Source organism: Pinus tabuliformis, chromosome 8 (assembly GCF_031772625.1).
Source record: "Pinus tabuliformis cultivar Carrire ecotype Pingquan chromosome 8, CPIR1, whole genome shotgun sequence".
Classification (NCBI taxonomy): Eukaryota; Viridiplantae; Streptophyta; class Pinopsida; order Pinales; family Pinaceae; genus Pinus; species Pinus tabuliformis.
The window spans coordinates 958,379,804-958,407,179 of record NC_142294.1 but is presented as its reverse complement, the minus strand read 5'-3'; positions in this window follow the sequence as shown (position 1 = coordinate 958,407,179).

Here is a 27,376-nt window from a genome sequence, read left to right as displayed (position 1 = left end):
GAACTATGCAAAAATGACTTAAGCATAATATTTCTTGAGGTACATCCCATTTTTGGGTTGCATCAATGGAACTCCATCGAAATCAATAAGCTCGTAGGTCCCTTTAGCAAGAACACATTTAAAAATGTATGGGCCTAGCCACATTGGCTCAAACTTTCAAGAACCTAACTTATTAGACTCTTGATCATACAACAAGACAAGGTCACCTTCCGAGAAGACACCAGGCTTAACATTATTATAGTATTGCACCTTAATGTGTTTCTTGTGGGCCTCATTAGCCATCGCGGCCTTGCGCTGGGTTTCATCTAAGCATGTTAGATGCAAGAGACACTCTTATTTTGTGAAAGTGGAAAGGAGGAGTTCAACAACAAGTTTTAAAGGTGTAATTTCACACTCAATAAGAAGGATTTCTTCTAGAACATACACCAATTGAAATGGATTGAATCCGGTAGCAATCTAAACAAAGGTTCAATATGCTCACAAGGCTGCATAAAGGATAAGATTCCAATCTGATTTGTGGATCCCTATCATGCGTTGCCCATTTTCCTGTGGGTAGTAGGGAGTTGAGCTTTCATGGTGAAGGCCGAACTTGGTAGTGAGCTCAAACATCATGTGATTATGGAAATGATTTCGTGGCCTGTAACTATAGCTTGTGGTACACCAAACCTTGCAATGACGTGACTGAAGAGAAAAAGAGAAGTTGTTTCTTTGGTATTATTATATGTAAGCATCGCCTCGTCCCACTTGGTAAAATAGTCTACCACCACAATGATGTAGTCATGCCCCTAGACCAACTGAATGTTACATGTCATAAAGTTAATGCCCCATTTCGCGAAAGGTCCAATAATGATAACATGGTGTTAATTTTTTGGTGGAGCACGGGTTTTACGATCATATATCTAGTAGCCATGACACTTTTGGATAGTAAGGATACAATTACAAAACATAGTAGGCCAAATGTAGCTAGCACACAAAATATTTTGTGTAGTAGCGTAACTAGACATGTGTTTGCCACATGACCCAGCATGGAATTCATTTAGAGCTTTCTCAACCTCCTCATGAGTGAGTCACCATGTAAAAACCATATCGATACCATGACGATAAATAGTTTCACCAATTATGATATAGTGTTTAGACTGATATCGAATACGTCACTGGTCAAAGCGAGAGGTGTCAGGCTAGAAAGTATGGGTTTGGAGATATATGATGATGTCTCCATACCACGGGCCAGATGAATCTATCAGGAATAACGACTCTTCTAGAATAGAATCATTAGATGTCATTTTGGTTTCGGGGGTGGGAAGTTCGCACATAAGTTCAACAAAGACTAAGGATTTTTTGGATTTGGATTTGATGAATTGCAAATTGAATTCCTAGAGGATGAAAATCCATTTGGAATACTTGCACCCCAAAAATTTTCATGACAAGATGTACATCATGGGGTTGAAATCAGAAACAACCATAGTCTAGCAAAGAAATATATAGTGATGATACCTTTGGAAAGCTTGGATAGTCCCCAAAGCTAAATTTTCAATATGAGTATATTTGATTTCATTATCATTTAAGTTCTGACTCAAATAATAAATGGGATGTTCATCCCAAACGTCGTCCTCTTAGAACGATACCATAGTGATGGTAGTAACTACAACAACAAGGTACAAGAAGTAATCATGTTGATAATCCAGGGGATACAATAATGATGTGTGAACCATAACACCTTTCAAAGTATCAAATGCCTTTTGGGTAGTGTCCTCGCAATGAAAGGGAACCCATTTCTTCAACAGTCAAGTAAATCCTTTTGTCAATTCAGCATAATTTAGAATGAATCTTTGTAGAAAGTTAGCCTTCCCTTGGATTCATTGTAGCTGAACAAGAGAGGAAGGAGCAGGAAGATCTAAGATCGCCTGGACTTTAAGTGGATCTATATGAATTCCTTGTTTTGACTCAATGAAGTCGAGAAGTCATTGGATTGCACAAAAAATATACACTTTTGTTGATTGAGCATGATGTTGTATTTTTCACAATGTATAAATATAGCCTTGAGATGCATAGGATGATCCACATGATGTGTTGAGTGGGCAAGTGGATCATCCAAATATGGTTGCACAATGTGTTTAATGTCATGGAAGGCATAATTAACTACCCTCTGAAATGTTTCCCCAGCATTTTTCAATCAGAAAGGGAGATCTCGATTTGCAAATGTGCCCCATGGAGAAATAAGTGTGGTTTTATGTTGGTCCAATGGGAGAATGTTAATCTGATTATAGCAGAAAAAACCATCTATAAACGAAAATAATTCACTGCCAGCACAATCATCAACAATCTGGTCGATGAACGAGATAGGATAACTTTCCTCAGGAAAAGCACGATTTATGTCCTGGTAATCGATACACACATTGATTCTTCCTTGTTTCTTCATGACAGGAATAATGCTTGACACCCAATTAGTTAGAGGTATTAGGTAGATAAAACCAACACGAAGAAGTTTTTCTACCTCAACCTTAATAGAAGCAGCCTTCTTAGGATGGACCAGACGTAGGCATACTTGAACTGGTTTAGCATTAGTTTATGTCTTGATTTTGTGTACAACAATGTTTGGATCTATACCTGGAATATCTTTATATGACCACACAAAACCATCATGAAATTCTTGGAAAAGGGATTTATAGATCTTGATCTCATTAGGAGAGAGAGAAAGACACATCAATATGTACACTCTTGAAAATTCCGAGCTTGATCAAAATATCAAGAGGGATAGTCTCTTCAATATCGACAAATTCTTCTCAGAATAGATATCATGGATAGATACAAAATTTGTATTTATGTCAACGACATTGGGTAAATAGACATCACTAAGATTATCCTTGGAGGAATCTGGCAAGGAGGAATGATGATGATTCTCATCCCACGATGCATCATCTGGCATCATGACCTCCATGATGATTTCATCAGTAAATAATGTACCAAAGAAAAGATCAGAAGATGTACCATAATTTAAGGAATGATCAACCCAATTCATCAAAGAGAAAAAGTCACAGTGTGTCGAACAAGTTGAATATATGGCTTCATATTCAAGCTCAATAGGACTAAGTAGCATGCGGTCACCAAAGGTATCAATATTAGGTGCATCGGGTATTATCCAAGGATTAGATGGAGTAGTACAAGAAGATATCATGTTGATGCAGGAAACTGGGTTCACATTTTCGGGAAGGGGATAAGTAAGAGGAGGTGGAAAGGAAAAAGTTCCCATAAAGGAAGAATCCTTAAGCAATCCCACCCCAAAATGTTGATATGGATGTGGGGTTTCTCCCACAAGAGGGATGCTTCCAGTAACTTGGGATTTATTGGAAAATAAGGCGATTTGATCAATGGACACTATGCCCCCTTTGCGAGGGAAATATATCATTCTGAAATAAGTGAAACGACAGTACCCACATACTAAACCCATGTACAACCAAATAGAATATTATACTATAATGGTGTGTCAATAATTTTGAATTCTACTGACATAATCTTGCCACCTAATTCAATTTGTATTGAACTCAAAATTCCATAACACTTGAAGCCTCTTCCATCAAAGGCCTCTAAAGTAGTCGGTGATTGACTGAGATGAGGAGAACAAATGGTCTTCTAGAAGGAAAGAGACATGATACAGGTGGAAGCTCCTTTGTCCACAATGATCTGATGTATAGTCTTCTAACAACAACCTGAATCATGAAATTTAATTGCACTGGAAGTCTAGGCATATGAGTCTCATGATTAAAGACTACAAGGTTAGAATCTGAAGGATCAACATCTCCAATTGTGGAAATTAAATCCTTATTCTAGGTGGGAAAATTTTGCAAAACTTTAATAGTCAACATAGCTTAAGGAGTTTGAGAATTTCCACTAAACTTTGGTATATCACTTGGAAATTTCGTAGGAATAAATGACCACCATGGAGAGTGGCAAATGGGATCATTTGTAAGTCGGCTCAGATATGGAAATTTAGGGAAATCCACAAATGGAAAGTATCGATTAAATTCTGGTGGAGGGTATCCTGGGTAAGATGGGATGACTTGAATAACAAGTATCTATGCTCCTAGATAAGCATAGCCTTGATGGCTAGTTCTGGGATAACCTTACTGTCCAATTCCAAGATAACATTGCAAAGGTTGAAATGGTTGGCTTTGCAATTGTTGACCTTGGTAAGGCATTCGAGGAATACCTTGATATGGTTTCCCTATAGGATTTTGCATCATCCCTACATAACGTGGGTTAGGTTGTGCCTGCGCCATACCGTATACAGGTTGACCATTTGGATTTGAGGAATAACCTGACCAAGTGGCGAAGGTTGTAAGGCACCTTGAAGAGGCTGGGTAAGTGGGACTTGGGAGGCCCTAGATACCGATGAAATAGATTAAGTTTGAGTTGCAGCCTGCAAAGGTTGAATTACATGAATTTGAGCTTGAACAGGTTGAGACACATGTTGATAAACAAGAATCTGAGATGGTATGTGGAACAGGTTGAAAGGTTTGAACTTGATTCGCAACTGAGCCAGGTTGTATAGGAAATGTAGGTTTCCAAGAATTGGCAGCCATTCCTAGATATGGACTCGAATGAGGTTGAGAACTACCTTATAGTATTTTATTAGGAGATGGGAACATTTTGACAACAGGTTTCCCCTGTTATTTTAAATCTACGAATGTAGACACAAGTATCTTACCTAGGCCTGGTTGACTGACCTAGAACAACAAAAAGACAAAGGAGCTGATGTTTTCCTTAAAGTAAATAGATAATGGGATGAAGCCTACCTGGAATACATCGTATGATTTGCTCCTTCCTTAGCTTGTATGCTCCAATCCTAGCTCTAATCACTATAATTAGAACCTACACAATCAAACAACATGATCCAACAATCTACAAGATCTTTGTAGCATCATCTAATCACTTTATTCAATAAATCAACATGGTATTGAAATAGATGAAATTATAAAATCATATATAGGAAAACAAAAAAATCTTTGCATTAATAGAAATGGAGTGAGTTACAACCAAAAATAGGTTTTGATCTTGTATAAGATATCCTCCAAGTTAACTTGTCCTTTCCTTGCCACAAAGTGCACCTCTAGTTACCCTAATGCATGGAATAATGTATCTCACGACAACAACATAAGGGTATAATCAATCTATGAAATCCAACCCCTTGCCTATGGATGGATGTAAATATATAGATGAGGGAGGTATTTCATGAATTATTATCCTTTTACCAATCTAGGCTTGAGATCCACTCTTGATGGGAGGATGAGCTCAAGAGATAATGGGTGAAATATCTAAGGTAGGATAGGATATGATTCGAGAATTTTATCCAAGGTGAATAGTTACAACAAATTCTGAAAGCTTCTGGAAGAGGAAGCTTCGATATTATTTTTTGTTTTCCTGAATTTCTAGAATCATCACACCCCTAAGACTGAGAAACTTGTTGGTGATCAACGCATGCCCAGAATAGGACAACCTGGTAGTCAACGTTGGACAATGAGGGGCCAGGGTGTGTTGGTCCTAAAAATGACTGAAATGAGGTAGTTTTAGGCAGAAACTCAGGGATATGAGAGAGGCATAATTAGGGCTCTGTGTAGGGAGGATGAAAAAGTGTTGAAATGATGTGAATGATCTTGTTTTAAGTCCTATTTACTAGATGTGACAAAATGACCGATAACAGATTGCCCCCTAAAGCACAAAGTCATAAATGACAACTGAGGAGTGAAGTGATTTACCTTGTGACAAGCCAGGATCAAGAACAATCAGCAAGATCAGAATTTGTTACGATACATTTACATCATGACATATTTTCTGAGGGAGGCATGACCATACTCAACACACAAGCTAATATTACATGTACAATGATCAAAAGACGTGTCCACAGATGATTGATAGTGGACCCATGATTGGATGACTGTTTGTACAATCATAGCCATCATACATTTTGATATTGTATTACTCTTGAAATCATAGCCCAGATGGATGAAACTATATCTGGGGTCTTCTATCTCATTCACTTGACTCACTTACGTGCAATTCTAACCATGTGAATCAATGAGCCGAGGTCAAACATGGTAGACACCATTTGATTGTCGGCCAATTATGTGTCATTAACAGATGCAAGAGAAACCACTGATGATGTTAATGACTCTCAAAGTACTGCGCTAAAACCTATATGGTGTGAATAAATGAGTTGATGTTGAACACCACACAAAATCCTTTAGTCAAAGGCCAATGATGAAATCCTTTTGCCAAGAGTGTGGAAACTTTCCATTGGTGTATGCAAGCACTAAGGTAACGAAGGAGTGTTCCTCAGTCAACTTCCTAGATAATGAGCTGATGTCGATAGGAAGTGACCCATTGTAGGAGGGCCTTGATGTATCCCCCATTAATGACACTAAACGAGTATCATGATTTGAGATAGAATGATCAGAATAATGTTGATACAAAACTGGATTAGGAAAGGCAGATATAGAATGACTGCTTAAGAGTATTGTATACGATATTGATTGAATGAATTCTCTTGAACACATTGGAAACACTAAATGGAGTTGGTAGAATTGACCTGTTGTAGTGGCTACAAGACCCTCCAAAATTTTCGTTTCACTCAAAATTTAGACCCTTCCTTGGTTTTCCGTTTATGGTTGCAAACACTCGAGCTCATTTCGTTAGCTGCTTCAGAGTATTTTCACCCCTTTTGCTTGTTTGACCAATTGTAGTCTTTTTGCATGTTGATTTCTTTATCATGCTTGTGGTCCTGCTCTGGTCATTTTGAAGGTTTGTCTTTATGTGTTTGAGTTGTCCTAGCTATGTAAACATTGGTCACACTCATACACAAATTTGTAAGCATTGTCATGCAAGTGTCATCACGGTAATACAAAGGTCTATTCCAAGTGTCGCACTTGTCTCTTTTAGCTCTAGACAGTCTCATAGAGGGAAATGATTTGGTTTGTTGTTCCAATGGTCAATGTTGTAATGTTGTCTAAGTCTGTGAAGAATGTGATCACAATGTCAGGTCCTCATAAGTACACTTGCTTCCCACACTTAACCATTTTCCTGAAAATCCTTCTAACTGGAAAACCCCCCTCTCGCTGGACCTTGACTGGGCTACATTACGTATTCTTAGCCCTCAGTGATGTTGATTTTCTATCTGAAATTGCATAGTGCTTGAGGCTATCCTTTAGGACAGTTTCACTGCGCCATCCCAAAAGTGAGCAGCCTACCTTCCTTCCTAGAATTGTGCAGAAACTGCCTTAGAGCCCGACCTGAGCTGCACACTTCACAAGATCAATCATCAAGCCTCCTCCCTTCTTATTGGAACCCCACAATGCATAGAGACCTGAGCCTGCTTTGCCTCTCAGAATTATGCAGAGATGTCCTCCCAATGTCTTAACTCAGATGGGACTCATGGCTCCTAGAAAATGCGTTTTTGCTACACTGTCCTCTCTTCCCTCCAAAAAATTCACAGAGATGCCTCCTAGGGTGTCAGCTTGAAGCTGCCACTGGTGACCTCATTTGTGCAATCCTGCCCCCTAGTGGCCACTACACAGTTTTTCCCGACAGTGAAGATTGTGCCCTGAAGTTCCTCATCTAAGTCTGAGTTGTGTTCTACGCAATGACAGTGACTAGTCTCCCTCCCTATCACCCAGAACTGTGCAGTGCGCAGTTACTAGGCCCTCTTTCCAGATTGTCATGTGCCTAAGGACCGGACCATGGAAAACAATGCAACACCTTAAACTAGAAGGTTTTGGATTTGATGTCATCTCATCATGAGTGAATTGCAGTAACAGGTACATTGATAGATCACGGTGAGATAAAAGATGGGATGAAGAAGGAGTCCACATGCTAGAAGAATCACTTGTATTTGGATGTATGAAAGAAGATCACAAAAGAGCGAGCGAAAGGAACACATGCATGTAACCATATTACAAGACAAAGACCATTGAAAACCCCACAGCATCAAGCCATGCAAAGGAGAAGACAAAGCACACCCAAGAACACATCCATCATAGAAAATTTTAGGGGCGAATGTTCGCCCTTTGGCGAAATTAAGGGGTTTTAAATTTTTAGTGGGCGAATATTTTGTATCATAGTACATTTTTACAAATCACCTAAAATAGCCCACCTTATTTTAAGGGAGAGGGTAAAAAAGGTAAATTTAGCCCTTGAAATTAGGAGTTACAATCTTCCATTCGCCCATTTTCAAGAATAGGTTTTATTTAAGTGAATCCTATGGGCCAAAGGCCCAAAAACCATATTTATAAAAGAGGTATGGTAAATTAATATAAATATAAATAAAGATATTAAATAAACTTAGGAAATTATATTGTAAAAACATCTTAAGGTGAATGGTTAAAGCATAGACATTGGACAAGTATATTTGTATACTTCTGTTTTAAACTGAAACAAATCCAGGGCTAAAAGGAATGGATTGATTGCACTAGTCATCCTTCTATAACTTTCCAACATATGCTGGAGTAAACAGATTGTAATTTGGGTAATTTTTCTAATTGCAAACATAAACATACTTGTGTATTGGCAGGGTGGTTACGAGGTCCCTAGAAATGATGAATTTGAATTTTTCTTGGTTTTATATATAGTATTAGGTTTTTTCTCATGCTTTATTTGAATGGTATGGGTGAATTTTATCCTACACCCACTAGGTTATCGATATGTGATTTCGTTAATTTTGATTTCAAAAGATATTTTAAAGAAATGCAATGATTTCATTTGCGTATTCAATAAACACAAGATTTTATAATTGAGTAAAATATTTGCCATGCTTGGTGAGAGATTCGACAAAAAATTATATATACATATCATATTATTGATAGCCTTCTATTTTTCCTATATACCATGGAGATTCGCCCATTTATTATACATGTAAATTTAGGGGGGGTTCTTAAAATTTTCCCTGACATCCATCACTTAATAGAAAAAACAACTTGACAATGCCACCACAACCAGTCCACATCAGTAGTGCCATGTCAAGTTATGTGATGACCTTTCAAGGCCACATCACTACTATGGGCCATATCTGTTGTAACCGAATGTAAGGTAAAGTGAAAGTCCAACGAACATACACGTGAAGATGAAGAGTCATGTCAGTTGAAAAGTCATAGGAAGTTGAATGATCATGAGGGTAGTCCAAGAGTCACAAGGGTCAAGCATCACCCTTGGCTATATATGCCACTCCCGTTGTATGAGCAAGGACTTTTCACCTTGGCTCCTTCCGCATAGATTTGAGAGTTTTCAGTCTTTTCTTTGAGGAGTGAGGAGTGGCTCCAATGTCCCACTACTGGGACTAGCGATGTATGGTGTACATATGTGTCTTGGAACTTTTTCTTAATTTAGAAGCCCATTAATGGTAACATGTTTTCATGCATGTTATGTAGATGTTTGTAAGATTATTCTTTCAAAATTTGTAATTCATGTTTTTTTCACTTGTACTAAGATAGTTGAACTACTTCGGTTGTTTTAGTACTTAGATTGTTGGGAATGTGTCATATTGGTTATCATTGTTGTCTCATCATTGTGGAATTCTCCACATGATATTATATATACCTTTCTTATTTACTGGTTATAACGACCGTCACATTCGTGTGGACTACTCTATTGGATGGTGTATGTGTTTTCCCTTGTACTTTGGTTTTAACGACTGCCACATTTGTTGTGGACTATTCTGCTGGATGTTGGACATACCTCTTTTGGTTCACATGTGTCTCTTCCTGGATGGTACTACTACCTCTCACTTAGAGGCTCATTTTACTCTCGCCCTTTGCAATAAAAGAGACTAGACACAAGTTACATTACACACTCACCGGGTATGCCCACCTTACTTTTCGAAGATACCAGCATAACACTTTCATGTGCTGAACAACAAGAGCTAAGGAAAATATCTAAGTAAATGGAAACTAAGCCATCGTACCAAATCGGAATCCTACACCAAACAATGTGAGGTATAGTTGGGACTTCATACTGGGGAGATCCCCTAAATGTTGGTGTGTCTAGCACCATCAACATTTCTGGTGCTAAAAGGAGGGCCGCCAGTATTTTTTCCCATTGAACCCACTCATCCATCATTTGGTCAAGGTAGTAACATCCACTCCATCTCCCCTACACAAAATTTTGAAGTTGGTCATTTCTCAACTCCCAGACCCGAACATGAAATCTCATATCACCGTATCCGAGCTATCCTTCCCATCACCCGTCAATTTTCAAATGCTATTGGATTGATTCTGGGAGTGTACAGTCTTCCATATTCTCAGAGAAAGAAAAAGACTAGCCCCATAGGAGTGGTAGTTTCCTCTAGGAAAGAAGAGATCTTCACCACTCTTGAAGCACTGGTAGAAGCTGTGGAAAAAGAAGAGGAAACCCCAATCTTTCAAAAGGAAGAAGAATACAACCTCTTACTCTTGAACTCAAGTTTTGGTGGAGGAGGTGAAGGGGAAGGAAACGAAGGAGGAGGAGAAGAGGAAGAAGAACCAGCATACTTAGAAGAAGAATCGTCAGATTCAGAAGAGGAGGAGGAGGAAGACGAAGAGGAAAACATGGCAAAACAAAATCTGGAATGGATGACTTGGGGCCCATTGGCACTTCTGGCTGTCCTGCACAAGATGCTGAGACACGCAGAGAATATTTTAATGAAATATGACACTAATAAGATAGTGAAGGAAAAATATCACTTAGACATGTTCTACCTACATCTGCAGACACTTGAGGTACGTTATGACGAAGTTGCATGTAGATTGTTTCCATGTATCTTGGATGGCAGAGTAGCTATATATTACCACAACCTTCCACCAAATTCCATCTAGAACTATGGGGTATTCCAATGGATATTTCTTGAAAAGTTTGTTGAAGACAAGACCCTCGCCATGTTGCTGAAAGAGCTGGGTAGTCTCAAGATGGAGCAGAAAGAAAAGGTCAAAGATTTCAATCAAAGGTTTAACTGCATTCTGAACAAGTTCTCAGCAGACACTAAACCTCATGAATCCATCACCATCGACTACTACACGTCTACACTGCCGACCAGTAATGCGCAGTTCATCAAGCGAGTTTCGAGACCAACATTGACAGAAAATTGCAAAGAGGTTATTGTCGTAGAGAAAGATCTGTGTGTTATTGGAGTAATTGTAGATGAAGAATCCACTAAGGACTCCAAAGACATGAGAAATATCAGGTCTCAGACCTCTGTTAGTAAGGCTAAGGAAAAAGAAGCAAGTGACATTGATAAAATTACTTGTATCCTCAAGTTCTTGATGACCGAAGTTGTTGAACTCAAGCAATGGATGAGCGAGACAACCATGAACAACAGGCCTCCCAAGTACCCGCAGAAGAAGAATTTAGCTTCAAGCAGCAGCAGCATCCAGTTGGCCAAATCTGTGCAGAGCTCAAATCTATTGTTGAACCTTGACTAGCTCACAACAAATTCATATTTCTCACTCCAACACAAACAACATTGAGAAAGAACGTTCCCTCAGCTTCTCAATTTATATCAATTTTTTTTCTTCAGGGCTAGACCATCACTCAGAGGCTCCTTCTCAGTGGTGGTATTCTAGGTTGTGTGAGTACATTGATACATGTTTACTACATGCCATTACTTAGAGCTTCATCAAATGCAACAAATTCTTCTTCTTCGTTGAGCTCAGCCTGCTCACTAGCGGCGAGGTTGTTGGGTAACTTTGTAGCCGTGCATGCTTTCAAGGACCTGTGAATACCAAAACCCACAACTCTACATTGTTGCACGAACAAATTAATTTGGGAATGGATAAGGATCTGAAGCTTGTAAATCTCGGTACATGTTGTACATCACAAGAGTGGAAAGCTTTCATCCACCTTTTAAGACAATACCATGATGTATTCACATGGACATATGATTTTAAGACTTATGACATGCGAATAATCTAGCATGTCATACCAATCAAGGAAGGGGCCAAGCCTTTTCAACAAAAGCTAAGGAAATTTCGTCCATCACTTGAGCCCCTCATACAGAAAGAATTGACCAAGTTGTTGGATGCTCGGATCATCTACAAAGTGTGGAATTCGGCATGGGTTTCCAATTTAGTGCCTATCATAAAGAAGTCTAGGGAGATCCACCTATAGGTAGATTTTTGTAACCTCATTCACACCTCGGAAAAGGACAAATACCCAATGACATCCATGGAGCATATAATACAAACATTATCTGTAGCATAGATGTTTTCTTTGCTTGACTACTTTTCAGGATACAACCAAGTTTTGGTAGCAGAGCCTGATAGACTCAAAACAACCTTCCATACCAAGTGGGGTACATTCGCTTTCCATAGAATGCCATTTGGGTTGGTGAATGTAGGTGCAACATTTTTAGCACACAATGGACATCGCCTTCGGTGGGATCACCGAATAGAATGTAGTGGTCTACCTCCATGATGTGACAATCTTCTCAAGACAACGATTAGACCACTTTTGCCTTCTTAAGAAAATTTTCGAGCAGTGTCGAAAATACAGGATATCCTTGAATCCCAGGAAGAGCATATTCATAGTGTCCGAGGGTAATCTTATTGGACACATCATTTCCAAAAGTGGGATCAAGTTATATTTGGATAGGATTCAAGCCATCATGTAGATTCGTCACCCCGTGAACAAGAAATCCATGCAATATTTCTTAGGGAAGATCAACTTCCTCAGAAAGTTCATCTTTGATTATGTGCATATTGTTAAACCAATTCAAGAGATGATAAAGAAGGATGTAGTTTACAGTTTGAAAATACGGAAAAGGATGTGTTTTCCCGTATCAAGCAAGCAATATTAGAGGCACCCACACTATACATCCCAAACTTCAGAAAATATTTCTTGCTCTATACTTTTTCTTTCGACACTTCACTCACTACAGTGCTCACTCAGAAGGACAATCTGAACAATGAGCGACCCATCTCCTTCATGAGTGTGAGCCTGCAAGGATTGAAACTCAAATATTTCTCCATGGACAAAAGAGCATATGCAATGTGCAAGGTAGTGAAGCATTTCATACCCCACCTATTGAAAAACCATTGCATTATCTTTTTTCCGCACCCAGGAATCAGATCACTGCTTGTTAAGCAAGAGTTGGGTTAAATAAGGGTGAACTGGATGACAGGATTGCAAGAGTTTGATATTGACATCAAGCTAGTTCACACCATTAAGGTTCATGGCCTTTGCAGACTAGCAATGGAAGTAGTACATGTGCAGATGGAAGAAGAAGAGTTCGCAGGCTGGGAGCAAGAAATAGAAATGTACAATGTTGAGCGAGCCTCTCCCACTTCACATGGAAACTATTGGTATGTAGAAGTGTGTCAGTACCTTGACATTGGCATCATGCCCTCTCATTTTTCAATGGGTCAGAAGAGGGAACTTCGACTGAAAGCTTTATCATACAAGTTGGTGCATGGGGTGCTATAAAAAAAGCACCACAATGGTATCTTGCTCAAGTTCCTAGAGGCAAAAGATTTAAAAAGGGTGTTACGTGATCTCCATGATGGACCAGTTGGGGGAGACTTCGTGGGTAATACAAAATTGCACAAGGTTATGTGGGCCGATTTCTACTAGCCTACACTATTCAAGGATGCAGATGCTTATTCCCGGAGGTGTCTGGTCTATCAGAGATGCGCCAACAGAAACCGATGGTTAGCAACTCCACTGCAACCTGTTGCAGTGGAAGAACCATTCCAATAGTGGGGTTCAGATATCATTGGGGATATTTTCCCACATTCATCAAAGAAACACCGCTATATTCTAACTACTATAGATTACTTCATGTAGTGGAAAGAGGCAGTTCCGCTAAAAAAAGTGAAAGATTAGGAAGTCATCAGCTTCCTACAGTGGAACATCATCCCAGGTTTGGTGTTCCTACATCACTTGTTTTTTGCAATGCAACATACTTTTCTTCATTAAATATTTATGACTTCGCACTGGAAAATAGTGTTGTTTTGAAGCATTCTGCTAATTACTACCCATAGGGAAATGGTATTGTCAAATCTACAAACAAGAACCTCATTTGCATCATCAAAAAGAGCATTTACTCTTAGCAAAAAAGTTGGCACTCCACTTTGGTGAATTCTTTATGGGCTGACCGAGTCACACCTAAGCCTTATTTGAACACCTCCCCCTACTTCCTGGTATATGGAAAGGAAACCATCCTCCCACCGAACATCTACTTTCCTAGTCTCCAGTTGTCCCAAGATCCCAAGGCAAACTGTGTCATTTAGTTCAGTGTAGGATGGATGCACTGCACAAGTTACAAGAAGAAAGGATGAAAGAAAAAGAAAAATTTACACTCCACCAGAACTGTATCAAGAGATGGTTCAATAGAAAGTATGCAGGGAGTACTAGCTTCAGTGTGGGTGACTTAGTCTTAAAGTGGAACAAATCCCACGACGACAAAGGCAAGCACACGAAGTTTTAATCCCTGTGGATTGGTTTGTTTACATTCCACGAGAAGCTTGGCCAACACATGTATCATCTTCAATCACTTGATGGGAAGATTGAATCTCTCCCTGTCAATGAACAAGACTTAAAATATTATTTTCAATGAGATACGGGGTTGCGACCTATGCTATGTACATAGTCTTTTCATTGCTTGTTGTGTTATTTGTTATTTGTTTGTTGTTTTCTTTTCTTTTCTTTTGTGTTGTTTTTTCTTATGTAAATAAGTGTTGTTCCTCATAGCGTTTTGGCTTCTGAATGTGTATGTGGCTAAAGTTCAAAGAGTCTTGTGACATTGCAGTGCTTGGATAGTCCTGTGTCTGTCTTCCTTGTGTTTTGTTGTAAATTTTGGCTGATGAAGTCTTGATGGAAAATACAATCCATCTGTAAGGAGAGTTTTGGTAAAACCATGAACCTGTTTCCAAACTCGGAAACCTTATTCCTACACTAAGTTTTTGGCGTGTTCAAGTGTATCCAACTAGTAGAAAGGGAGAAGGGGAAAATATAAAAGAGAAAACCTAAATCAAAGGTCTTCATATGCTTCTTTGAAGGAACAACCTCTCCTACTCTCAATAAGTCAGGATCCCTCTTTCACCCCAAAAATAAATAAGTGCCTATGCACGGTTCTTTTAAAAAATAACAAAAGGCAAAAGAAGAGAAAGGCTTCTTGCATAGAGAGGTGAAGTAGGTAGCTCCCCCAGGGTACTGTATAGGTTCGTTGGTAGTGGAGAAATGCTTTTGTTCCTACATGACTCTGTCGGGGTACTGTCCAGGCCTGCTGGTAGCGGAGAAACACTAGAGATGAAAAAATATACCATGGAAATCTTAAGCTCATGAGCAAAAACTATCCTTCCTGATTTGAAACACTGTGATCTGGATGAATCTTATGTTGTGTTCAATTGAGAAGGTACAAGGTGAACCATGTTTGTCCATCGGGTAAGTGGGGAAGAGGAACTAATCTACACAGTGAATCAATACTCACCAAAGGACCAAGGCCTTGCACTAAAAATGAATCAAAATGGAGAAGCTGGTATTTAACCAGTGTGTCCCCAAGTGTTGTAGCAGCTACAACGCGCTCCAAAATGTTGGCTTGCACTCAAATTTTATAGCCTTCCTTGGTTTTCCCTTTATGGTTGCAAACACTTGGGCTCATTTCTTGAGCTCCTTCATAGTCTTTTCACCCCTTTTTCTTGTTTGACCAGTTGTCGTATTTTGGCATGTTGATTGCTTTATCATGCTCGTGGTCCTGTTCTGGTGATTTCGAAGGTTTATCTTTATGTGTTTGAGTTTTCCTAGCTATGTAAACATCATTCACACTCATACAAAAAGTTGTAAGCACTCTCATGTAAGTGTTGTCATGGTCTTCCAAAGGTCTATCCCAAGTGTCGCACTTGTTGCTTTTATCTCTAGACAATCCCAGGGAAATGCATTGGCTTGTTGTCCCAGTGGTCAATGTTGTCATGTTATATAAGTATGTTAAGTGTGTGATCATAAGTTCAAGTTCTCACAGGTACACTTTCTTCCCAGATTTAGCCATTTCCTTGAAAATCCTTTCGACCAGACAACCCCACTCTCACTGGACCTTGACTGGGATAAACTGCACAGTCTCAGCCTTCATTAATAATTCCCTACTATCTATAACTATTCATCACTTGAGGCTATCCTCCAGGATAGTTGCACTGCGCAATCCTAGAAGTGAGCAGCCTACCTTCCTTCCCAGAATTGTACATAAACTTCCTTAGAGCCCGACCTAAACTATGCACTTTACGAGATCATTCATCAAGCCTCCTCCCTTCTTGTTGGAACCCCATAATGTGTAGAGACCTGAGCCTACTTTTCCTCTCAGAACTGTGCAGAGATGGCCTTCAAGTGTCTTCCCTCAGCCGAGACTCACGACTCCTAGAAACTGCATAGAATTGTCCCCTCTGGTCCTGCTGCTTCCCTGTCTTGTCTTCCCTATGAAAATTTCATAGAGATGCCTCCTAGGGTCCCATCTTGTAGCTGCCACTGGTGACCTCAACTGCGTAATCTTCCCCCTAGTGGCCACTGCGCATTTTTCCCCGACATTGAAGATTGTGCCCTAAAGTTCCTCATCCAAGCTTGATATGCGCTCTACATAGTCATAGTGACTAGTCTCCCTCCCTATCAGCTGGAACTATGCAGTGCACAGTTACTGGGCCCTCTTCCTAGACTGTCATCTGTCTCGGGCCCAAACCATGGAAAACAATGCAGCATCTTAAACTAGGAGGTTTTGGATTTGATGTCATCCCATCATGAGTGAATTGCAGTAACAGGTACATTGATAGATCAAGATGAGACGAAAAATGGGATGAAGAAGGAGTGCACATGCTAGAAGACTCACTTGTAGTTGGATGTATGAAAGAAAATCACCAAATAGCGAGCGAAAGGAACACATGCATGTAACCATATTACAAGACCAAGACCATTGAAGACCCCACAACATTAAGCCATGTAGAGGAGAAGACAAAACACATCCAAGAACACATTGATCACTCAAAAACAACAACAACTTAAAATTGCCACCATAGCGTGCCAGTCCACATCAACAGTGTCATGTCAAGTTGTGTCATGAGTTGTCAAGGCCACATCACTACTATGGGCCATATCTATTGTAATCGAATGTAATGTAAAGTGAAATTCCAATGAACACACACATGAAGATGAAGAATCATGTCAGTTTAAAAGTCATAGGAAGTTGAATGGTCATCAGGGTAGTCCAAGAGTCATAAGGGTAAAGCATCACCCTTGGCTATATATACCCCTCTCATTGTATGAGCAAGGAATTTTCACCTTGTCTCCTCCCATATAGCCTTGAGAGTTTTCAGTTTATTCTTTGAGGAGCGAGGAGTGGCTGCAATGTCCCACTACTGGGACTAGTGAGGTATGGTGAACAAATATGTATTGGAACTTTTACTTATTTCAGAAGCCTGTTAAGGCTAGCACATTTTCATGCATGTTTTGTAGATGTTTGTAAGACTATTCTTTCGACATTTGTAACGCATGTTTGTTTCACCTGTACTAAGATAGTTGAATTATTTCGATTGTTTTAGTACTTACATTGTTGGGAATATGCAATATTGGTTATCACTAGTGTCTCATCCTTGTGGACTACTCCGTAGGATATTAGACAAACTTTTCTTGTTTACTAGTTATAACAACCACCACATCTGTGTGGACTACTCTGCTAGATGGTGCACATGTTTTCAGTTTTAAAAACTGTCACTTCTGTTGTGGACCTCAGTTTTAACGATTGTCACTTATGTTGTGGACTATTCCTCTAGATGATGGACAAACCTCTTTTGGTTCACATGTGTCTCTTCTTGGGTGGTACTACTACCTCTCACTTAGAGTCTCACTTTACTCTCCCCCTTTGCAGTAAGAGAACCTAGACACAAGTTACATTATGCACTCACTAGGCATACTCACCTCGCTTTTTGAAGATACCTGCATAACACTCTCATGTGTTGAATAACAAGAGCTAAGGAAAATCTCTAAGTAAATGGAAATCGGGCCATCATACTGGATGGGACTCCTACACTAAACAATGTGAGGTCTAGTTGGGACTTCATAATGGGGTGATCCCCTGAATTTTGGTGGGTCCAACATTGTCAACATGACCAAAAACCAAAATGGAGGCTTTGAAAAGGTACGATAAACCAAACACAAACATATTTCCCAACCCAACATCCATGGAGATGAAGTGGAAGAGCTTCGTGTTCAAGAGTGACTCGCTACTATTAACGAAATGGAGTACCCTATTTTCCCAATTTCCCAACCATATTGGCTAGTACCTATTTATTTTTTAACAAGATTAAGGAGGATAGCATATGCTTGATCTATAAGTTCATCCTTTGGATGAATCTCCCTTGGAATATTTAACGAACCCAAAAAAGGAGTGGCTTGGTCCCATCATGAACAACGAGTTCATCAATGTTTGATTTTTTTATGAGTCTACAAAAGGTATAACTTGGTATATTTTTCATGTTTAGAGAGTTTGAAAAAGAGACAAAAAGAAAACTCCAAAGGTTCCTTTTCATAGATAGTCCCTTAGGTACGAAAAGGCAGAAAATAATACCCAAGAGAACCTCTTAGCCATTTTCGACTGAGGTATTCCTTCTTTTGTAAGTATTCTATCTCAGTCTGGAAAAGAGTTAAACTTATACTGAGTAGACATCTTTTCATTTACTTTAATGAGTTTGAAAATACAAGCGCTCAACAATATTTTTTGATCAGTGGTTGTCATTGATTTCAACCCAAGCAGCACCAGGGGATACCCCTATCTTGCATGGGAACTTTTACTTGAAAACTTTCTCTATTCTGAGTCAAGGATATTCTATAAGGATTCTACCTAGCGAGATGGTTCCGTTGATATATGGCACGCCAAGTAATTCTTCACTGTTTGAGAGATATTCATTTTTGAAGTTAGTAACCCCAGTTAGTGGGCTAAAACCCTATGGGGTTGTGGCATGACACTCATAATTGGTTGTGGTCATTGAATAGTCAATTATTAATATAAAAAACTCTCCTAAAATTCCTCCAACATTCTCTTGTTGAGGACCCTCTCAACTCAAGACATTCATAAAAATAATGATGCTCATATCCTCCTCTAGTAGGGATTTTGTGGCTTCAAACAAGTCATAGTGGAATTTTCACTATAATTTTATTTATTTATTTTTTATTTTATTTTATTTTTTCATTTTATTTTATTTATTTATTTATTTTTATTTTCTTTTTGCAAATATTCAGAAGCTGAAATTAAAACCCATTTGAGCCAAAATCTTGATGAACATTGTGACCGTATTTTAGATCTTGGTTCACTATATTTTCGGAGATATGATCTGAGGTAGTTAGGGTTTTGTGCAGGCGCCCAAATTCCATGTCAAGCAGGTGATGTTGGGAAAATATTCATAAATTTCTCTCTAAGCATTGACTTCAAATTTAGTTAATAGTCACAAAAATAAGATGGAATGTAGTTTGTTGAGTAGTATTTTTAGGGTCGAAGGTCGCAACAGTGATATGTGGCACTTCATACAAGTTCGCTCTAGTGAACTAGTCTATAATCAAGTCATCGTGGGAGATTGGGTATAGCTCTTTCTTGAAGAATCCAATCTTGATCAGAACTATGGGGTTGGAAATAAGACTTAGAGGGCTACAACAAGGCGAAATTTGAGACCCTAGTGATCCAAAATTACATAGATACAACAGATTCAATATCGAGCTCCTAGAAGGCAAGAAAAAGCATGCATTCAAGGATCATTGCAGTAAGGACCACACACCAACATTCAAGGGTAATTCTTCTACAGAAAGGTATGTATGATTAGTGTTTACATTTGAATTTTGAGTATCATATTTGACATATGTTTTTTTAGGAAAACGTAAGTATATACAATGTCTCGGTTATATCTCTATGTCTCTATATGTCACAATTAGTTTTTCGGATGTCCTATTCTTGATACTACACATTTTATGCTACATATTCTTGATGCTACACCAAGTTTGCTAAATCTATATGATGTTGTAAGCTCATGTTACTTGTCTTGTCATAATTGATAGAATGGTCTCTGTTGTTGTACTTAGAACTTGGTCCATCACAAGTCTAGGGTCTGTCGTTAGTTTCTATTATATATATCTTTAGGCCAGTTTTGGATATAGTATTGCATAGAGTCCAGGCCTATATCAAGAGTGGGAGTCTTTGTCTACTACTGCAACAGGTCAAAAACAAAAGTTACAAACACACTTTATGTATGCATTGTAATTTTAATTTGTATTTATTCATTATTATGCACTTACATGTGTTTTGCAGGTAGAGCTAAGTTGAAGGGTATTTTGTTTTGTTTTGGGATTAGTTTCACCTGGAAAATTTTGAATGCAGGTAGAAGAAGATTCAAGTACAACTTCAAGAAAGAATTCAAGAGTAGAAGTATCAAATGAAAGGAAGCATTGCAGCAGGACATCCTTGAAGACATGACAACTATCCAGATATCGTGAAGTATTGTTAAGGCCAAGAGTCATCATTATAAAGTTGTAAAAGATTCATCATTGTAAAGATTGTAAAAGAGTCATTTGTGAAAGAGTCATTCTTTCTAGAGTCGAAGAGGCAGTGTTGGGAGGTATAGGAGTCACTGTTGGGATGATGTCATGGTTGGGTTTCAAGTCATAGAGTGACTGGGTATTTGGTCAAGTACACAAAAATCATGGATTGTTGTCCCTGGTTTGGAAATCCACAGTCTTGTCTTATTTCAATCATTATAGGGTGGTAGGGAGGTGCTAGGTAAGTGTATGAAGTCACCTGCAGGTTGGGGCCCATGAACACTTCAGGGTGGTAGGGTGGTGCTAGGGCAAGTTGTGGCTTGCTAGGATGTTGGGGCATCCATTCAGTTGATTACTGAAGAAACTAGGGCATTGGGGTGTCCTTCCAGTGGGAGATGGAGAAGAATACTTTTTTAGGATTCTAGGAAGTTGTTGCTTTCATTTCATTTGGGGTTGAATATTAAAGAATTTATTCGAAAAGTGTTCAGTGGTTTTTACCCGGAGGGGTTTTTCCACCTAAAATTCTTGTGTCTACTGTGTTCTTTTATTTACTATTATTATTGCATAAACATTAACAATAATTGAAGATTAACTAATACTCTAAAAAGGGTTAAAAGTGATAATTGCTAAGCAATACTAATTCACCCCCATTCTCAGTATTTCCAACAATTGGCATCAGAGCGTGGTTCCTTTAGTAACAACTTAATCGTTGGAATTCAGTTTTCAGAGCATAGATATGGGAAAGTCAAAGAAGCAGGTTACAGGGATTTCATAGGAAGGTACAGGTACAACAAAATCTGAAGAAAGTGAGTATTGCGTACCTACCCCTAATTTTGATGCAGATAATTACTGGATATGGGAATCTAGGATGGAAGTACATTTGCAAGCACATGGAGTATGGGAATCAATTGTTTCTATATACATATCTACCGACGAAGCGAAAACTACAATTCAAAGGCCATGAATGTAATTTTGAATGTTTTGCCAAATTATTTGAAAACAAAAGCTGGTCAATGTTCAATAGCTAAATCTCTTTGGGAAAATCTTCATAATCTCTATTCAACAAAGCAATCAGGTCAAGACGTTACTGAAAATTCAGATCCTTCTGATTATGATGAATAAATGGGAGAAATGAGTAAAACAAAGTTTCAAAATCAAGTGATCAAGGTGATAAAGGAACTCAAAAGCCAAAAGGAAAAGACAAGGCTTTTGGAAGCAGAACCGAAGACAACAAAATAACTCATCAAAGAAAATGAAGAGTCTGAGATGATGATTATTATTCTTAGAACTAAATTGGAAGAAATCAAGAATACAACAACACGAGACCTCAAGAGAGAAGTCCAACAGAAGCAACAGAACTTGACACAACGTTTGCAGAGATTAGCAGGATCACACAATAGATGCAGGAAGCAGAATTTGAAAGGAAAGAATTTGATCAAAGATACATATCCACTGTTGACCAACAGAAAAAGGAATTAGAAACATATTCAGTAGAAATAAGCAGGCTTAGGATTGAAAATGAGAAGCAGAAGGAACAGATACATGTTCTCAATAGACAAGTAGAGAAGACCACTATTCTCAAACTATAGGTTGAGGAGGAAGAAAAAGGAAGGAAGATCTTGAAAAGATGGTTTCAATAACATATTTCTCCAAAGAAATAAGAACTTGATGCAACTCGTGATGAGATAAAAAAACTCAAGGGATCTCAAAAAGAACACTTACAAGATAAGATAGAGGAAGAAGCAAAAATGAAGGCAATTAAAGATGGTAAAGCTCCAGTTGATGAAGGTACAAGCTCCATAACTTCACAGGATGATTATAAGAAGGAAGTTGATCAAAGTGAAAAGCCAAAGAAGAATGTTGCAACTCCAAAGAACAAGACCAAAGCAATCAAGAACAAAGGACCACAACAAAATACAACACTGCCTCTAAAGAAAAATGAAAAATCTTCTAGGTATGTTCATTTATTTAATGTTTATTTCTTTTTATGTGCTAACTATGGACATATGGCTAGGGATTGTGAAGTTTTTGACAGGCACAATCATTATCTGTGAAATCCTAGAAGAAATTTTGTAGGATCAAGAGACAGGTTCCATGATGATTTTGTCAGAAGAGAATGCGTGCTAGATGGGAAAAACATTGAATGTTGGAAATGCCATAACTATGGCCATAGCGCTCGTGGTTGCAGATATCATATGGAATCACCTATGGACAACATTGAATGATTCAAGTGTCATAACTATGGGTACATGGCTCGAGATTGCAAGAATAAGAAGGTCTGGAAAAGGAAACAAGTACATGAAGACAAATAAGATAACAAGGTTTCAACAATTATGCTTTCAGGATTTGCAAAAGAAAAAGGTCATTAGCAGTTGCTTCAGATAATGAATCAATTCAAGATGGCCCATTAGGTGACTCACTATTTTGAACAATCTGGCTTGTTGACTCCTTAATGTTTGTAGAGGAGGAGCGTATGCATCATTATATGGCACAAGTCTATGATTTCCAGGAAGGTAGTTTGAACAAGATGAAAGTTTCATTACAGGTTCAGGGGGAGAAAAATAGTTGAAGTATTACAGGTTACAGGGAACAAGGCAAGATTAGTTTGGAAAGGATATGCACAGGTTGAAGGAATCGATTTTGAAGAAACATTTTCTCCCATTACCAGGATGGAAGCTATTAGGATGTTTCTTGCTTATGCTTGCTCGAGAAAAATCAAGATCTACCAAATGGATGTTAAGTTAGATTTTCTAAATGGTGAATTGGAGGAAGAAGTTTACATTGAACAACCCAAAGGTTTTCTTCTCTTTGACAAAGAAGACTACGTATGTAGATTAAAGAAGGTTCTATATGGTCTCAAGCAAGCTCCTAGGGCTTGGTATGATTGCCTTGATAGATATCCACATCAACAGGGATTCAAGAAAGGAAGCGATGACAACAATCTTTATGTGAAAGTGGATCAAGATAACCTAAAAATTATCGAAGTATATGTGGATGATATAATATTTGGAAGCAATGATGACATATTAAGTAAAGACTTTGCCACAAAAATGCAAAGTGAGTTTGAAATGTCTATGACTGGTGAACTGAAATACCTTTTAGGGCTTTAGATTTCTCATAAGGATAAAGGAATATTCATATATCAAACCAAGTACATCAATGAAATGCTCAGAAAAAACCAAATGGAAGATTGCAAGCCAGTCCTTACCCCCATGATAACAGGTTGCAAGATAAGCTTAGAAGATTCGTCAAAGGATGTGGACCAAAGGTTGTGAATATCCATGATTGGTAGTCTCCTATATGTGACAACCTCCCAGCCTATTGTGATGCAGGAAGTTGGACAAGTAGAAAGATTCCAAGCAACACCAAAAGAATCTCACATTATTGTCATCAAAATAATTCTTCGATATCTTAATGGAAAAACGGAATATGGTCTATGGTATCCCAAAGGAAATGATCTAGTTATCCAAGCTTATACAGATGCAGATTGGGTAGGAAGTGTTGATGATCGTAAGAGTACCAGTGGAGCAACATTCTATCTAGGTGGTTGTCTTGTTTCATGGTTAAGTAAAAAGCAGTCTTCAATCTCGTTATCCACAACAGAAGCAAAATATATCGTGGCAGTGGCTTGTTGTACACAAGTTCTCTGGATGAAGCAAACTTTGCAAGATCTTAAGTCAAGCTTGATGAGCTTGTTCCCATCTTTAGCGATAAAACCAGTGCCATCAGTATCTCCAAAAATCTGGTGATGCATTCCAAAACAAAGCACATTCCGATCAAATATCATTTCGTTAGAGAGCAGGTCGCCGAAAAGAATATCAATCTTGAATATGTTGGCACAAAGGAACAAATTTCTGACATATTTACCAAAAAATTACCTCGTGAAGCATTTGAGTATCTTTGCCAAAAGCTTGGGATTCTCCCAAGTTTTCATTAGACTCTTTCTCTTATCTACTCAAGTAGAAAGGGGGAGTCAAGGTGTATACGGGTCCACAAAATGGTTATTTATCAGGGGTAGTTACCCCTTTCCATTGATGACAAAGGGGGAGAGAAGGTAGTAGTAAGAGTTTTCATGATCGCAGGGGGAGTACTTGTGTTTCCATCAATGGAAAATGGGAAGATTTTTGATCAATGGTTTTCATTGATGTCAACCCAAGCAGCTTAGGGGCTACCCAGATCTTGCATGGGAATTTCGACTTGAAAAATTACTCTATTATGAGTCAAGGATCTTTTACATGGATTCTACTTGTTGAGATGTTTACGTTGATATATAGCACACCAAGTAATTCTTAATGGTTTGAGAGATATTCATGTATGAAGTTAGTAACTCCAGTTAGTGGGCTAAAACCCTATGGGGTTGTGGCATGGCACTCATAATTGGTTGTGGTCACTGAATAGTCAACAATTAATAATAATAATAAATCTCCTAAAATCCCTCCAACATTCACTTGTTGAGGACCCTCTCAACTCAAGACATTCATATAAATAATGACTCTCATATCCTCCTTTAGTAGGGATTTTATGTCTTCAAACAGGTCATCGTGGAATTTTCGCTATAATTTTTTTTTAGAAGCTTTAGAAGCTGAATTAAAACCCATTTGACCCGAAATCTTGATGAACTGCGTGATCAAATTGCAGATCTTGCTTCACTATATTTTCGGAGATATGATCTGAGGAAGTTAGGGTTTTTGCAGGCTCCCGCATTCCATGTCAAGGAGGTGATGTTGGGAAAATTGTCATAACTTTTTCTCTGAGCATTGGATTCAAATTTGTAAATAGTCACTAAAAGAGGATGGACTATAGTTTGTTGAGTAGAGATTTCAGGGCTGAAGGTCTCAACGAGGACATGTGGCGCTTCGTACAAGTTCTCTCCACTGAACCCATCTATAATTAGGTCATCATGGGAGATTAGGCATAACTATTTGTTGAAGAATCAAATATTGATGAGTCCTATGGGGATGGAAAGAGGACTTAGAGGGCTACCACATGATGAAATTGCAAACCTTGGAGATCCAAACTTACATAGACACAATAGATTCAATATGGAGCTCTTAGAAGGAAATAAAAAACATGCATTCAAGGATCATTGCAGTAAGGACCACACATAAATAGTCAAGGGTAAGTCTCCTACAGCAAGGTATGTATGATTAGTGTTTTCATTTGAATTTTTAGTATCATATCTGACATATATTTTTGCAGGACAACGTAAGCATATACAGTATCTCAGTTATATCTCTGTGACTCTATATGTCACAATTAGTTTTTCAGATGTCCTATTCATGAGACTACACATTTTATGCTACATATTCTTGATGATACACCACGTTTTCTGAATCTATATGATGTTGTAATTTCATGTTACTTGTATTGTCATAATTGATAGAATGGTATCTGTTGTTGTACTTAGAACTTGGTCCATCACAAGTCTAGGGTCTGTCATTAGTTTCTATTGTATATATATTTAGGTCAGTTTTGGATATAGTCTTGCATAGAGTCCAGGCCTATATCAAGAGTGGGAGTCTTTGTCTACTGCTGCAACAAGTCAAAAAAAAAAGTGACAAGCACACTTCAGGTACGCATTGTAATTTTAATTTGTATTTTTTATTTATTATGAACTTGTGTTTTGAAAGTAGAGGTAATTTGAAGGGTATTTTTTTTTTTGTTTTGGGATTGGTTTCACTGGGAAAATTTTGCATGCAGGTAGAAGAAGATTCAAGTACAACTTCAAGCAAGAATTCAAGAGAAGAAGTATCAAATCATAGGAAGAAATTCAGTGGGACATCCTTGAAGACATGAAAGCTATCCAGATATCATGAAGTATTGTTAAGGCCAAGTTGTAAAAGAGTCATCATTCTAGATATTGTAAAAGATTCATTTGTGAAAGACTCATTCTACCTAGAGTCGAAGAGGCAGTGTTGGTAGGTATAGGAGTCATTGTTGGGATGATGTCATGGTTGGGTTGCAGTTTATAGAGTGATTGGGTATTTGGTCAATTACACGAAAATAATTTTACATTTTATTGTATTGTGGATTTTTGTCCTTGGTTTTGGAATCCATAGACTTGTCTTATTTCAATCATTATAGGGTGCCAGGGAGGTTCTAGGTAAGTGTATGAATTCACCTACAGGTTGAATCCTATGAACACTTCAGGGTGGTAGGTTGGTGCTAGGGTGAGTTGTGGCTCGCTAGGATGTTAGGGCATCCATTTAGTTGATCACTAAAGAAACTGGGGTGTCGAGGTGTCCTTCGAGTGGTAGCTGGAGAAGAATTCTTTTCTAGAATTCTAGGAAGTTGTTGCTTTCATTTCAGTTGGGGCTGAAGATTAAAGAATTTATTAGAAAAGCGTTCAGTAGTTTTTGACGCGGAGGGTGTTTTCCACCTAAAATTCTTGTGTCTACTGTGTTCTTTTATTTACTCTTATTACTTCACAAACATTAATAATAATTGAAGATCAATTAATGCTCTGAAAATATTTAAAAGTGCTAATTGCTAAGGAATACTAATTCACCCCCCCTCCCCCCTTAGTATTTCCAACAATATTTTCATATTTTGGGAGTCTGAAATGAGCTGAAATAGGACTCCAGGGGGTTCCTTTTTCATGAGTTTACAGAGCCCGAAAAAGTGATAAAAGTGTACTCCTCAGTCAAAATAATATTTTCAAAACATGAAAAAATCCATCAAATGGTTGTTGACTTGCACAAAAAAACACAAAAGGGATTAAAAATACCTATTTCATAGTAAAAATAGTTTGTAACTAGGTCAAAACATTAAATATGAATAAAATAATGGAAGAAACAACCATAAATATTAAAAATGACTATTCATCTTTACCATTTCACATTTACCTTCAATTGTGAGAGTTTTG